The sequence below is a fragment of the Polypterus senegalus genome, chromosome 13 (assembly GCF_016835505.1).
Source record: "Polypterus senegalus isolate Bchr_013 chromosome 13, ASM1683550v1, whole genome shotgun sequence".
NCBI lineage: Eukaryota > Metazoa > Chordata > Cladistia > Polypteriformes > Polypteridae > Polypterus > Polypterus senegalus.
Window position 1 is genome coordinate 71747773 of NC_053166.1, and position 15150 is coordinate 71762922.

Genomic DNA, 15150 nt, shown 5'->3' on the forward strand with positions numbered 1-15150 from the left:
AATTATTTTGTGTTTTAAATTTGTAAGTTAGCACATTTTAGAGATATGTTTACACTTTGACATATAAGAGCCTTTTTTTCTGACGACCAGCGTCAAAGTCAAATCCACTGCGATTTAATATTATGTATCAATAAAATGTGAAACCTTCCAAAAGGGTGAATATTTTTTTATAGACGCTGTATTTTCATTGTTATTATCGTTCTGATGAATTGCTTGCTTTTCGTTTTACTATATACTGTACTTTTGCTTTTTGTTTGCATTATTATGCCCCCCATCAATCTGGGAGAAAGCATTTAATGGCCTTTTTCAGGAGGAGAAATTCTGAGGAAGTTCTTTTGTTTTCAGGTATTTCTAACAAAAATAGGAAAAGCTTCTAGTTAGATCTAGATTAGACTTTATTAACTTATCAACTTTATTAACCCTATGGGAAAATTAAGAATTAGTTTATTGTGTCAAAACAATATCCTCTTAAAATTACAAAAAGTGTTATAACATCTAGGTACTTGATACCCCAAAACTGCTGGACTCAGGACAGCCTGAAATACCACAACCGCTGGCCTGCTGATCTTTGGGACTTTTGAATTGTTACCCACTGTAACCTTTCACCCTTGGACAGCATTGTGAAGAAAATAACAGCTGAAGCACCAGGAGTCCTGACAATGCTCAGATTGACTTGCCCTGAGAACATTCTTCAATAAAAGTTACATATAACATTATTATTTGTGTTGTGATTATCTTATTCTCGTCTTTATTTTGTTGCATTTGTGGTTTTAAGTCCACACTGCAAAAAGAGTAACATTTTCACAGTACATTTCCCAGTCTGAACCAGGTCCATTTGTGAACCTACTGCTGGATTTAGATAGGTGGATTACAAAATGGCTAAATATAATTAAATCAATGTCAGGGTGCACTATAACAGAAAATGTGAGCTTAGACGACAGATTTCTTTTTCTACTCGTATGTAAACTTACAGTACAGTACACTCATACCCTTGAATAAATTCTGTAATTAAAAAATTCCTAGATAACCTTGGATATGATAAATGAAGAAGAATAATGTCTTTCAGTGATGTGCTAGCAGTACTTACTATATCCTGACAGATCTCTGTCTCAAGAGCCTCAATCACCTCACCCACTGTGACCTGCTATGGTGCAGTTTTTGTCTGTTAACTGACATCTGATTCTCAACCGTCTACTGCCCTCAGAATGTCATCTCTACAGGCAGTTCCCTACTTGTTTCCTATCAGTTTTTCGACCTCTCTTCTTTCGGCTGATCCCGTTAAGGGTTGCCACAGCAGATCATCTTTTTCCATATTTTCCTGTCCTCTGCATCTTGCTCTGTTACACCCATCACCTGCATGTCCTCTCTCACCACATCCATAAATCTTCTCTTAGGCCATCCTCTTTTCCTCTTTCCTGGCAGCTCTATGCTTAGCATCCTTTTCCCAATATACCCAGCATCTCTTCTCTGCACATGTACAAACCAACACAATCTCGCCTTTCTGACTTTGTCTCCAACCCATCAAACCTGAGCTAACCCTCTAATGAACTCGTTCCTAATTCTATCCATCCTCATCACACCCAATGCAAATCTTAGCATCTTTAACTCTGTCACATGTTTTTGGTCATCGCCACCATCTCCAACCCATATAACATAGCTGGTCTCACTACTGTCCTGTAGACCTTCCCTTTCACTCTCGCTGATACCCATGTATCAAAAATTACTCCTGACACTTATCCACCCATTAAACCCTGCCTGTGCTTTCCTTTTCACCTCTCTTCCACAATCCCAATTGCTGTGTACTGTTGATCCCAAGTATTTAATCTCATCCACCTTTGCCAACTCTACTCCCTGCATCCTCACCATTCCACTGACCTCCCTCTCATTTACACATATGTATTCTGTCTTGTTCCTACTGACCTTCATTTCTCTCCTCTCTAGAGCATATCTCCACCTCTCCAGGCTCTATTCAACCTGCTCCCTACTCTCTACAAATCAAAATGTCATCAGCAAATATCATAGTCCACAAGGACTCCTGTCTAATCTCAACTGTCAACCTGTCCATCACCATTGATAAGAAAGGGCTCAGAGCCGATCCCTGATGTAATCCCACCTCCACATTGACTGCATCCGTCAATCCTACTGCAGACCTCACTACTGTCACACTTCTCTCATACATATCATGTACAACTCTTGCATACTTCTCTGCCACCCGAGTTCCTCTTACAATACCACAACTGATCTTCAGGTACCTTGTCATATGCTTTCTCCAGGTCTACAAAGATGCGAAGCAATTTCTTCTGGCCTTCTCTAAACTTCTCCATCAACACCCTCCGAGCAAACATTGCATCTGTGGTGCTGTTTCCTAGCATGAAACCGTACTGCTGCTCACTAATCATCACCTCCCTTCTTAACCTACCTTCCTCTACTCTTTCCTATACCTTCATGCTGTGTTTCATCAATTTTATCCCTCTGTAGTTACTACAGCTCTGCACATCCCCCTTATTCTTAAAAAATGGTACCAGTACATTACTTTTCCACTTCTCAGGGATCCTCTCACTTTCCAAGATTCCATTAAACAATCCGTTTAAACACTCCACTGACATCTCTCCTAAACACCTCCATGCTTCCACAGGTATGTCATCTGGACCAAAAGGCTTTCCATTCTTCATCCTCTTCAAAGCTGTCCTTACCTCCTCCTTGCTAATCCGTTAAAATTCCTGATTCACTATCACCACATCACCCAACCTTCTCTTTCTCTGATTCTTTTCATTCATCAGCCTCTGAAAGTACTCTTTCCATCTGCTCAAGACACTGTCCTTCCTTGTTGAGTATGTTTCCATCTTTATTCTTTATCACCCTAACCTGCTGCACATCTTTCCCAGCTCAGTCCCTCTGTCTAGCCAATCTGTTCAGATCATTTTCTCCCTCCTTAGTGTCCAACCTCTCATAAAACTCATCATACACCTTTTCTTTAGCCTTTTGCCACCTCTCTCTTCACCTTGTGCCCTATCTCCTTGTACTCTTGTCTACTTTCTTCATCTCTCTAACTATCCCACTTCTTATTCACTTTGCTCTTTCTCTGTATACTCTCCTGTACTTCCACATTCCACCACCAGGTTTCCTTTTCCTCCTTCCTTTGTCCAGATGTCACTCCAAGGACCTTCTTTCTGTCACCCTTACTACTTCTGCTGTAGTTGCCCAGCAGTCTGGTAACTCTTCACTGTCACCCAGTGCCTGCCCTACCTCCTCCCTGAACTCAACCTTTCATCATTTGATCCTTGGCTATGCCCTCATTCTCTTCCTCATCTTGATCTCCAACGTCATCCTACAGAACACCATCCTATGCTGCCTAACTACACTTTCCCCTGCCACCACTTTGCAGTCTTCAATCTCCTTCATATTGACCCTCCTGCATTGGATATAATCTACCTGTGTGCATCTTCTTCCACTCTTGTACATCACCCTGTGTTCCTCCCTCTTCTTAAAATGTGTATCCACCACAGCCATGTCCATCCTTTTCGCAAAAGCACTTATTATCTGACCTTCTTCATTCCTCTCCTTGATGCAATACCTACCCATCACCTTCTCAGCTCCTCTGTTCCCTTCACCAATATGTCCAGTGAAATCCACTCCAATCACCACTCTCTGTCCCTTGGGTACACTGTCCATCACTTCATCCAACTCACTCCAGAAATCTTTCTCATCCATTGCACACCCAACTTATGGGGCATATTGTCTAACAACATTCATCACCACACCTTCAATTTCCATGTTCATAATCATCACTCTGTCTGACACTCTTTTTACCTCCAAAACACTCTTGACATACAGTACTGTTCCTTCAGAATAACCCCTACTCCACTTCTCCTCCCATCCACACCATGATAGAATAATTTGAATCCACCTTCAATCAACCTGACCTTACACCCCTTCCATTAAGTCTCTTGCATGCACAATATGTCAACCTTCCTTCTCTCCATCACATCAGATAACTCTCTACCCTTAATAGTCATACTGTCATCATTCAAAGTTCCTACCCTCAGTTTCACTCTCTTTACATTCCTCCTCTCCTCCTGCCTCTAGACACGTCTTCCTCCTCCTCTTCTTCTTCTTTGGCCAACAGTAGCCCTATTTCCGCCAGCAACCTGTTGGCTAGCGCTACTGGTGGTAGCCATTGTTAACCCCAGGCCTCGACCAATCCAGCATGGAAATCTGTATTGTTGTCCACATATTGATCTGGTAAAATTTACACCGGATGCCCTTCCAGTCATAACCCTCCCCATTTATCTGGGCTTAAAACCAGCATGAAGAAACAGACTGGTTTGTACATCTCCTGCGGCTGTGTTCTCTGTGTATCGGCTCTTGTCTGCATTTTATCCACTCTTGTCTTCAACATCATAATGATGAACAAACTATGCTTCAGTCCTGACTTTTTGAGATTTAGAGAGGTCTAGAGTTTGCCAATTCCTTTGCACCATCAACTGACCAGCCCAACCTGGGAGGCAAGACAAGGCCACCGAAGGCTTGCGTTCAAGATTTTAAAAGGTGTTCCACCGAATGCTTTGTGATCAGTTGTAACATTTAAATCAACCTTCGCCATTTTGCATTCCTTAACTGCTGTGCTGTAATTGACCCAGACATGCACTCTACCTTTGCATGTTCACTTGTTCTGGAGGATGCCTTGCTGTGGTGTATGATTTGTTTTAACTTTTCTCACGTTCCCTCTTGATCTACAGGAATTTGACATTTTTATGCAGCTGTAATGCTATCTTATTTGCAGTTTCAAAACTAATGTGCCTCCTTAACTGACCCAAAACAGTGTCAAGGGGGCAAACCTTTTTCCTTCTCTGTGTACAGAAGTCATAAATAGACACAGGGTTATTTCACCATAGTTTTTTGCTCATTTGATGGTGTGTTACTCATTGAGAGTGTAGCAAAGGAAATATAATTAGTCTGAGTCTTCATCACTAAGGAAAGAGGAATTTAAAAAGTGAAGTGAAGAAAGCACTTCATATAATGTGGACAATCCTCACTGTGATAGAAGTGCGATTAAAATAGAGCAAAAGTCACTGATTTAATTTCTGTCCTCGGAATAATTTAAAGTTATGAATAGTGAACTGATACCTTTATGGAGGTGCTCTTTTAACAAAGAGGGGAATGCATACTGTATCTAGTTTAACTGTCTGAGAGATCACCAGTGGTTTCTGGACGAAATGCTAGAGGTGCTCCTTAAAATGTAAAATGATTTCTTTATTGAATACATTTGAATTTGTTGGTGTATATGCGGGAGGCACACTGGTTAATGCTGCTGCTCATGAGCTCCATAGATGTGGATGCAAGTCCAAGCCTGGTCGGTGTCTGTGCACATTCATACGATGTCTTTGTGGGCTTTTCTCTGGGCATTTCCTCCCAGTTTTCCCTTACACATACCAAACACTTGTGTGGTGTGCTGTCTCCAAACAGGCCTTGATTAGAACTTATGAGATTTCACAAATGAGAGGAGACAATTCAGTCCTTCAAGCTCATTTGTTTAGCTAATAGCTGAGCTATCCCAGTATCTCATCGAGATATGATTTAAATGTTCTTATGGATTTTGTTTCAACTACATGACTTGTTAGTTTTTTCCCGATTTACAGAACTCTTTGCATAAAGAAATGCTTCCTGGCTTCTTGGTTTAAATGCATGACTTATTAATTTCCATGTTCTTGAGTATGTGATTCTGAATTTAGTCAAAAGAATTTAACTGGATCTTTCTTTATTGATGCCTTTGAGGATTTTGAAGGCTTGGACTAAGTTCCCATACAAGTTTAATTTTCTAAGCCTATCAGTGTATGACATGTCCTAAAGTCCAAGCATGCACCTGATAGCTCTCCTCTCTACTGGTTCTAGTGCTGCTGTGAGCTACAATAAAGTGACTGATGTCAATTTGAGTGGACTAGTGACACAACAGTTATTGCTTTTTCCTTGCATGTACTTTTGCCAGTGGTAATGATGAATAAAATGGGTTCAGAAAATAAATGAATTGTTGTATATTCCAACAACCCCCAATCAGTCTGCCTTCAAGTGGTGTTTCTCTGGATACTGTAATGTAGTATCTATCTATCTATCTATCTATCTATCTATCTATCTATCTATCTATCTATCTATCTATCTATCTATCTATCTATCTATCTATCTATCTATCTATCTATCTAGCTAGCTAGCTAGCCTGGTCCTGCTTTCTGCTAAAGCTGTTGACTTCTTCACTCTTCAAGACTCCGAAATGGAAAAAGCAGTTTCAGAAAGGGGTTTGCCTGTAAATTGTGGTCTCTCTCTTTTTATTCAATTTTTGACTTAACTGGTTTCGTAATATACTGTGCCAGTTACACATACTTTTAAATGGGCACTGTCAAATGCCATGCACATCAGTAAGGCCTGGCTTCCACTTCCTACTGTTATGCTAATTGTGTGTCATGCAGTAACTCAAATAGAAGTTTTTTGTCTGTATGTTATTAGGACCTAATGGAAAAAAATAACCTGTGAGTAGGTAAAAATAATGAATTGCCTAATCTGCTTATTCAGTTCAGGGCTGCAAGGATTCAACAGAACTGGGTACAAGATGAGAACAAACACTAAATGGGGCACCAATCCATCTCTCGCCATGGACCCAAGTTCACTCATAGTAGGCCAGTTTGGAGGTTTGAGTTCCATTCATCTTCTTCTTATCCACTTATACATTTAACCAATATATCTGTTCACCTTCTTAACCAGTTTTCCAGTTCAGGCTCACAATGACTCCAGACCTATCTAGATAGCACTGGGTGCAAAGTGGAAAACTAACTTTGCCATTATTGAACTCACTCACCCTCAGTCAGTTTAGAGTCATCCGTTAATCAAACAGTCATCTTTAGGATGTGGCACCAAAATCCACAAAGATAAAGGGAGAACTTGAATACTCCCAATAGACAAAGCGAAGATTTGGTAGCTGTGAGGCAGCTAAACTAATTAGTACACCACTGTGCCACCCTAGATAAAAATTATGTATGAACAATGACAATGGCTGAAAGAATGGAGTGTTGCCTTGAGCAAGTGTTAAATGATCAAAGGCTGAAGTTGAGACTAAATGACCCATTCAGTTTATGGGCAAATATTATAATTCTTTGCATTTATATAGCGCTTTTCTCACTACTTGAAGCGCTCAGCAATTGCAGGTTAAGGGCCTTGCTGAAGGGCCCAATAGAGCAGAGTCTCTTTTGGCGTTTACGGGATTCGAACAGGCAGCCTTCCGATTGCCAATGCAGATCCCTAGCCTCAGAGCCACCACTCTGCAAATGTAGCAAATAATATTGATAGGTTTGATTATTATGGCACCAAAGAGTGTTGCATGTTGTATTTTTTAAACATACAAGTAAGAGGTTCACTGTAACTTGTACACATGGCAGTAATGACCCTAATACAGCACATGATGGCATACCGGGGCTCTTATAGCATCGGGGCATAAAAAGCAAAATCTACCTGCATGCCATCCTTGACACAAGATGATGAATGGTGAAATAAAACACTTAATTTTTATGCTAATTATAATCTGCCTGAAGGTCAAACCACATAAAAAGCAGACAACCAGAAGTAGAGGAAGTGCTGTTTTATGAAGGAAGTGCAGAATGTATGATTAGAGTTAAGAGTGCACTTGCGCCACTGGGCGACATGGTAATGTCCTATAGAACTGCTGTGGTGCCTCATTTATCTGCCAAGTGCCAGGTCATATGTAGCAGTAATATTGGCATGACCAAAGAGAGCAGTGAACGTCTTACTTACAAGCCCATGTTTAAGTCCAGGAGGGGACCAACATGCAGGGGTTCCAGGATTGGTCCCTCACTCGTTGTTACCAGTTTCATCAATTTAACATAATTGAGAGCACGGGTGTGGATGGCTGCCGAAATTATTAAAAGCAGGGCGTCTCAGATTACATCGCAAGATTTTAAAACAACCAGATTCTTTTCTAGTACACACTGTGTATACCATTTGAGAGCTGCTTAGTCTGCTTACTGCTTTATTTAACTCAAAAACTTTGTATACAAATTAGCACATTTAGGAAGACAGGTGTGACTGACATTGCATTGTCATATGTTTTGCGTTCAGATTGTGAGGACCTATCTGCCTCTGTCATTTTATTACAGTTATGATAATTTAACAGTAAGACAATGCTGAACACGGGAGACTGAGCTTGAATCCCAGCCTGATCGCCTTCTGTGTGAACTATGCATGTTTTCCCAAAGTGTGTGCGACGTGTCCCCCATGTACTCTGGTTTTCCTTTCATAGTTAATTAGTGGCTCTAAATGGGCCCAGCTTTGCAACATACTGGCCGGCCCCCCCCATCCAAAGCTGGCCCCTGCATTACATCTTATGTGCCAGTTTGATTAATAAATAAATGCATGGATGGAAAACTAGGGTTAAGCCTTTGATTATGGGCGCAGAGTGAAGATGAACTGACACAGTGCTTCCAAAATTTGGGCCACACAGGTCTCAGACTTTAAGGACAATGCAAACATTGCAACTTTATTAGTTACAATGTCAATAAAAAGTATTCACTTCCTTAGAAGTTTTCGCATTTTATTGATATACGACATTGATTGAATCACAGCGGATACAATTTAGCTCTTTTGACAATGATCAAAAGAAATAGACTCTTTAATGTCAAAGTAAAAAAAAAAAAAAAAGATCTCAACAAAGTGGTCTAAATGAATTACAGATATAAAACACAAAGTAACTGATTACATAAGTATTCCCCCACTTCAAATCAGTATTCAGTAGATACAATTTTGGCAGCCATGACAGCCTCGAGCCTGTGTGCACAGGTTTCTATGGGGTTTGCACATCTCGACACTGCAGTTTCCCCCCCACTATTCACAGTTGAAAGTGTGTCAGGTCACATGAGGCTTAACACTGAACAACAATTGGATTGAGATCTGGACCCTGACTCGGCCACTCCAGAACATTAATATTGTTGCTTTTAAGCCATTGTACCTGAGTAGCTTTGGCTTTATGCTTGGTCTTTGTTTTCCTGGAAGGTGCAGGTTTCTTACAGAATGCATCAGATTTTCTGCCAGGATTTCACATTATTTTGTTACATTCCTCTTATCCTCTACTCTCCCCACCCTTCCATGGTGCACTTTTCAATTTAAAATAGGACTCCTGACCAGTGAATAAGGGGAGAAACAGGACTTCGATTCAAAACCACGTCCCCGTCTAAAGAGGCTTTCTCTTTGTGCACTATTTCATTTTCTCGAGTTATTTATTCAACAATATTTTAACAAAAGATACACACGTTTTGCACGCTGCAAGCATACAACTGGCTGACAAGAAGTCAGAGACATTCTGACAGACATGAATAGGAACAATTCCATAATAAATAGTCCAGTCCTTTGCTGGACGAGTTTCAAATGGCACTGCAACAACACCCACATTCTTTGATTGGCGGGACATGGGGAGAATGTGCAGACCTCAACAGGCCCGGCCTTAGGCATAGGCGAAGTAGGCGACCGCCTAGGGCCCCAGATCAACGGCGGCCAGGCCCCCGGCCCGCTCCTCCCCTCGCATGTTTGAATCACGGGGGCATGTCCGCGTGGGCGGCGGTCTATAAAAGCGGAGCGGTTTGAGTCAAGATCTCTATGGGTCGAACGGGCGAAAAAGGGACGCAGGGTGATGACCTCATAACGTTACAAGAAAACGTCTCCTTGGTCTAATTTTCACGGACCCCCCTTTCGCCTAGGGCCCCATAATACCTAAGACCGGGCCTGACCGCAAACATAAATGAACTGAGCTGAGGCTCAAACCAAGGCCCGAGAGACAGTAACACTAACCTCTGCATTATTCCCATGAATTTTTAATTGATAAAATTATTATTTATTTATTTTATTACTTTATTTTTTGGATCCTTTCCATTTTATTTGCAAGCAACATCAGGTGTAAGATCACACAGAGCTCTGTTTAAAATCTGGGAATCTGTTTCTGACACTGTTTGTAAAGTGTTAACAGAGAATCTTTTCTGTGTTAAAACTGAACTTGGCAAAAATATCGGCAAAATGCATAAAAAACCTTTGTGGGGTGTGGAAGGGTTGCTATGATAGAACTGTAAAAATATTACTTTAATATTTCAGTTTAATTATTCAGAGGCCACAAGTCATAGCTTGCTTAACTTATGCCAAACTTTGGCGCAAAGTATTCAATAGATATAAGGGGCAGGGGCACACTGGCCGATTTCCAGGCTGTTTAGAGGCTCATTTATCCTCCTCACATATCCTTTGGTTTAGGGAGATCCCCCAAAATCACTACATTTTAGGCTGACTTCAGCATTGCACCTGCCTCCTCATTTTTCAGATAAGCAATATGTTTTAACATTTAATATTCTTGTTTTGCTTATCAATTCAAGATACAGATATCTCTTATGGGTGTGCTGCAACCTCACTTACTGTATCCTTAGTTCAAATGCTGTGCCAAGGTGCTCCCCTTGCACAGTCTGCACGTTCTCCATATGTGTCCATAATCCTTTCTAATGGCGTTCCCAAGCTCCTCCTAAATCAGAAATGTGCGGTTTAGCTGAATTACTGACCTCTTGGGACTCATTCCCTAAGACAACAGGTGTACAAAATGCAGCCCCTGCGACCATTAACTGACTTAGAAAATGATCTGTATGAATGTGTTTATTATTTTTAACTAGTCCAATTTATTTATAGATATAGTACCTGCAATTAGAGTGTTGTAACAATAGAAATTTAAATGAAGAGAGAATATAAGTGCCTCTGTGTTTATTACAATTTACTTATTCAAGATGTAATTTTTGACTAGTCAGCCCTACGAATTAAATATTAAAATATCTTCCCTTTTACTTCTCCGTCTCAGTTAATAAAATGACTCAGCGGATGGTAGCTGCATGCGTAATCTCAACTCGAATCTGAGCCGTTGAGACCCTGTGCACCAACAACTATAATTACTTAACTGTTTTCAGACTGGCATCATTTTCGGGGGAGTCCAAAGTGAATCGCACATTTTGTGAGTCCAGCTACGCAGACTCTGACCTTTCGTCATATGCGCAGATTGAACTTCTGCTACTCGGCTTCCCTATTAGGTATCACTTCCCCATCCAGGCAACTTTCTTTTTCTGAAGTCTAACTTTTTGCTGTTTGACACTGCATTGCAGTTTTATTTATTTAATTATTACTTAGTTAATCACAGGGCATTTTGTTTTGTATTCTCATTTTATGTATTAGATTTATTTTATCTGTTTATACTCAGCGAAGTTTAGAATTAATTTATTCATTTTCTGTCTGCCATGACATCTCACAAAAAAGTCTGATTAGCTTAAGCCACCATAATTTGGGGTGTCCAAAACCAATGTATTATAATGATTTCCTTCATGAGATACAAGTACCTAATAAACAATAATACCTGAATCAAATATTTGAAATATTAAAAAGTGTTTTGTTTTAAATGTTTAAACTCTTAATATTCTCGACTGTAATAGTAATTTTTCATTTTTCACTCTCTGGTAGAGTTCCATAATAAAAGAGAGAAAGATCAAAAATGCCAACATATTTGTAATCACTGACCTTGAAATTGACTAAAAGGATACCTCACTGATCATTTTTACCGAAGATGTCTATTGATTTACTGTTTACCACATTGGTGGAATTTGTTGCACAAAATATGACCCAAAAATGGCCTAAAACGTAGGGGTTTTCCAGGGCTGGATGGCCAAAAATAGGGGGGATCCCCAAAAAGATAGACATCAAGGTGAGTTGAACTGAATGTCATGTTTAATTTTTCACTTAAAGGTGAGTCAAAAGGTGCCAAACCAAAAAAAACAAAAACAAACCTTAAGTGATTTCAAAGTATTCATAAGTAATTCTTATCAACACACTTACTAGTAATTCCAGTTGTACTTCTTTATTAGGACACACTGATTAGCAAGATAATTCAGTTTCTTATCTTTCATTTTAGTTTGATTTCTATTTTCTAGTATACGGTCATACATGCCACAGACCTTTTGGTGGGCAGCGGCTCAAAAGAGGAAACTGGCACTTTACTGGGCAGAATTTGTCACATTTTAATCCTGGACACGAATTATTGACCACTTTTATTTCAGTGTTCTTAATTTCACTGGGATTTTTGGTGTAACTTTAAGGCCCTTATAATATTCAGAAACCTAGCAAAACAATGCATGTCCATGATGGCTGATTATGTCAGATGATTATCACTCTAGAGGACGAGGTGTAAGATGTCAATGTAACAAAGACATTAAACGTGGTATAAAACATACAACTGCCTGCCAAAAGTCGAATTTTCTATGGGAGGTGGAGGTGTGTGCTCACTGCTGACTCCCAATAAAATAATATGTAGTGTCCTTTGTTAATACAGTGAAGATTAAAACTATACTTTCACTTATACTCAACGTGAATGGAGTCTTGTCAGTAAATTGTTGTGTTTTGACCTCAAAGTAACAACATCTCAAAGCGGCTCTTTGAAGCAACATATGTATATAGGCGTGCGGGAAACTCCAAAGGGGAGCCAGGACGCTCTTAGATATAATAATAATAATAATAATTCTTTGCATTTATATAGCGCTTTTCTCACTACTCAAAGCGCTCAGAGATTGCAGATTAAGGGCTTTGCTTAAGGGCCCAACAGAGCAGAGTCCCTTTTGGCATTTACAGGATTCGAACAAGCAACCTTCCGATTGCCAGTGCAGATCCCTATCCTCAGAGCCATATACAGCAATATATAGTACTGTGATGGTCTGTTGAGTAAGCCACACAAGAGCCACTCTTACAGGTGAGTCCACAGGTACCGACCGACTTTTTATTTGGAGTGCCGCGATATAAACGGTACCCTACTGCTACACATTGTCTGGGCCCACGGGGACACTTTTAAAATAAAAACTGATATGCCTTCGGCCTGCCTAGTTCTTGCGTGCTCTATAACTAAATACTTGAAATGTATCCGGCTGTTGTATCCAGGGTAGTTTTAGCCTCTAACAGATCCACGCATCCCTGACACTATGAAGCTGGTACGTTGACGTAGCCTTCTGGATACACGACCTTGTAATGTTGGCTGGCACATTAAATGCCCCTCGTCAATTTCAGGGCCGTTTTGCTTCACTTCAAGATAGACTCAGCAGCTTTGAAGACTGAGTATTCACATTTCGGAAACTTGTAACGTATCAAGGACTTTCAGATCTAAACTAAGAACAAGTCACTAGTGCAGAATAAGTGTGTCTATTTTTTATATTAAGTATGCAAAAAATGAATGCATAAGAAAACCACAGTGTCATCAGATTTCAATATAATAGAACACAAGACATTCCTTTTACTTAAGGCAGCATAGTACAAAACATCCATCCATCCATCCATTTTCTAACCCGCTGCCCACACAACATAAGGTATATTTTGTCCAATGTCTCTGCTCGTACAAATACAGTAAACATTATCAATTGTATTAATAGACAATTTCCTTAATAGGGATCGAATAAACTATGTCATTTGTGTAAACAGTTAAGCCCTGCGATTGTACACGCCGGCCCTCCAGAAGTTCTTTATCCTGTTCACTTTGTGGTTCAGTATTACTAATGTGTACTATACTATTATAGCAGTACATTGTTTCGTAGTAGTCACTAAATGTCGTTAATTTATTCTGATGTTTCAGCAAGAGCTAACAATGCCTATCAAGACATAACGCACATTCTCCACTCTAATAATCTTGTCACACTATGGACTTTGAAAAGGAAAGGCGCTGCATTTCTTTAATATTAAATCACTCCTGCAATGAATTCTAGGTCACCAAAAATAACTATTGGAGGCGCGCTAAAAAAGAAGGATACTCTCGCCCTCAGACGCCCAAACAGTTGTGCTGTCATTCGACTCCCCCGGCTAAGACTTTCTGTGCTCCTCAGGTGGCTTCACGGACTGTTTTTTGTGGGTCGTTGCGACGGCTCGCAACATCGCCTCAAGTACGAAAAGAAGCGTATTACATAAGCACAACCTTTCATTCTGGAAGGATGGAAAACTTTGGCATATTAATGTCAAAGTTGTCCTCACATACATTTTTAAATTTCCACCATTACTATACAATACTAATCTCGATACCAAAAACTACCTCTGCTTACAGTATATAAAGTTACACAGTTTCTTATTGTGGCTAATAATACAACAGCAAATAACATGTTAATTTACCTTTAAAGTAGACATTGAAAGTCTTATTTTTAAGTGTTACTTTTAAAACATAAAGTTTTTGGCTTTTGAATTGTATGACCTGTATAACATCATGTCGTCATGTTTAAGTAAATGTTTAGTTTTGATAATGTTTGGTAATGTATCAGACAGTTCGGGCCTGGTTTCACCCTGGGGAGTGTGGAGAGTGGGTGAGGTCTAAAAAGACCACCGATGACAGGGCTTCATCTTACGGGCCTCAGAGTGTCTCAGGTCGCTGATTGAGGCATCAGAGTGTCTATTGGAGAGACATTCTTTGCTTTCCTCTTTTCCCAGCTCCTGTCATTTATCCCTGAACCCTGGCACTCAGCTCTCTCTAGGGAGGTGGTCTGTCCCCTCTCAAAAACTGCTTTCCCCAAGACGCCAACCCAAAGCTGCCTCCATTCCCCACAGAGCATGAAGCAGTGAGAAACTACACTGTATCGATGTATGAATAACAGCGCGCTTACCCAACCTCACCACCACCCTCCATTAATAAACTGGGTAAAATGTGTAACTTATCACAAGGAGGGTCGAAAAGCTCACAAAAAGATGGTAGTGCAAATTATTTGTTATCAGCTAAAAGACGTTGTGAATAGTATGCAGTTAAGTGGTATTACAATAGACATAGAATTACTAGACACCGCATGACCAGCAGCATCGTACGTCAACGTCGCCGCCATATTGCGAGTGGCACTGCTGTAGAGTGAAGTAATGAATAATATGCTGCTTGGGATTGTACAAATCGCTGTACGCTCCAAACCAGATCTCGGGAGGTTACATTTCATAGGTAAGGCTGAACAATTGTTTTGGTTATATTTGGCCATTAGAAAATCCCGTTTTATAATCTTAGCACTCAAGGTCACCTTACAATAAAATTAAACAACATTAGTAAAATTAAAACAAGAGAATGATAAATCAAAAAGC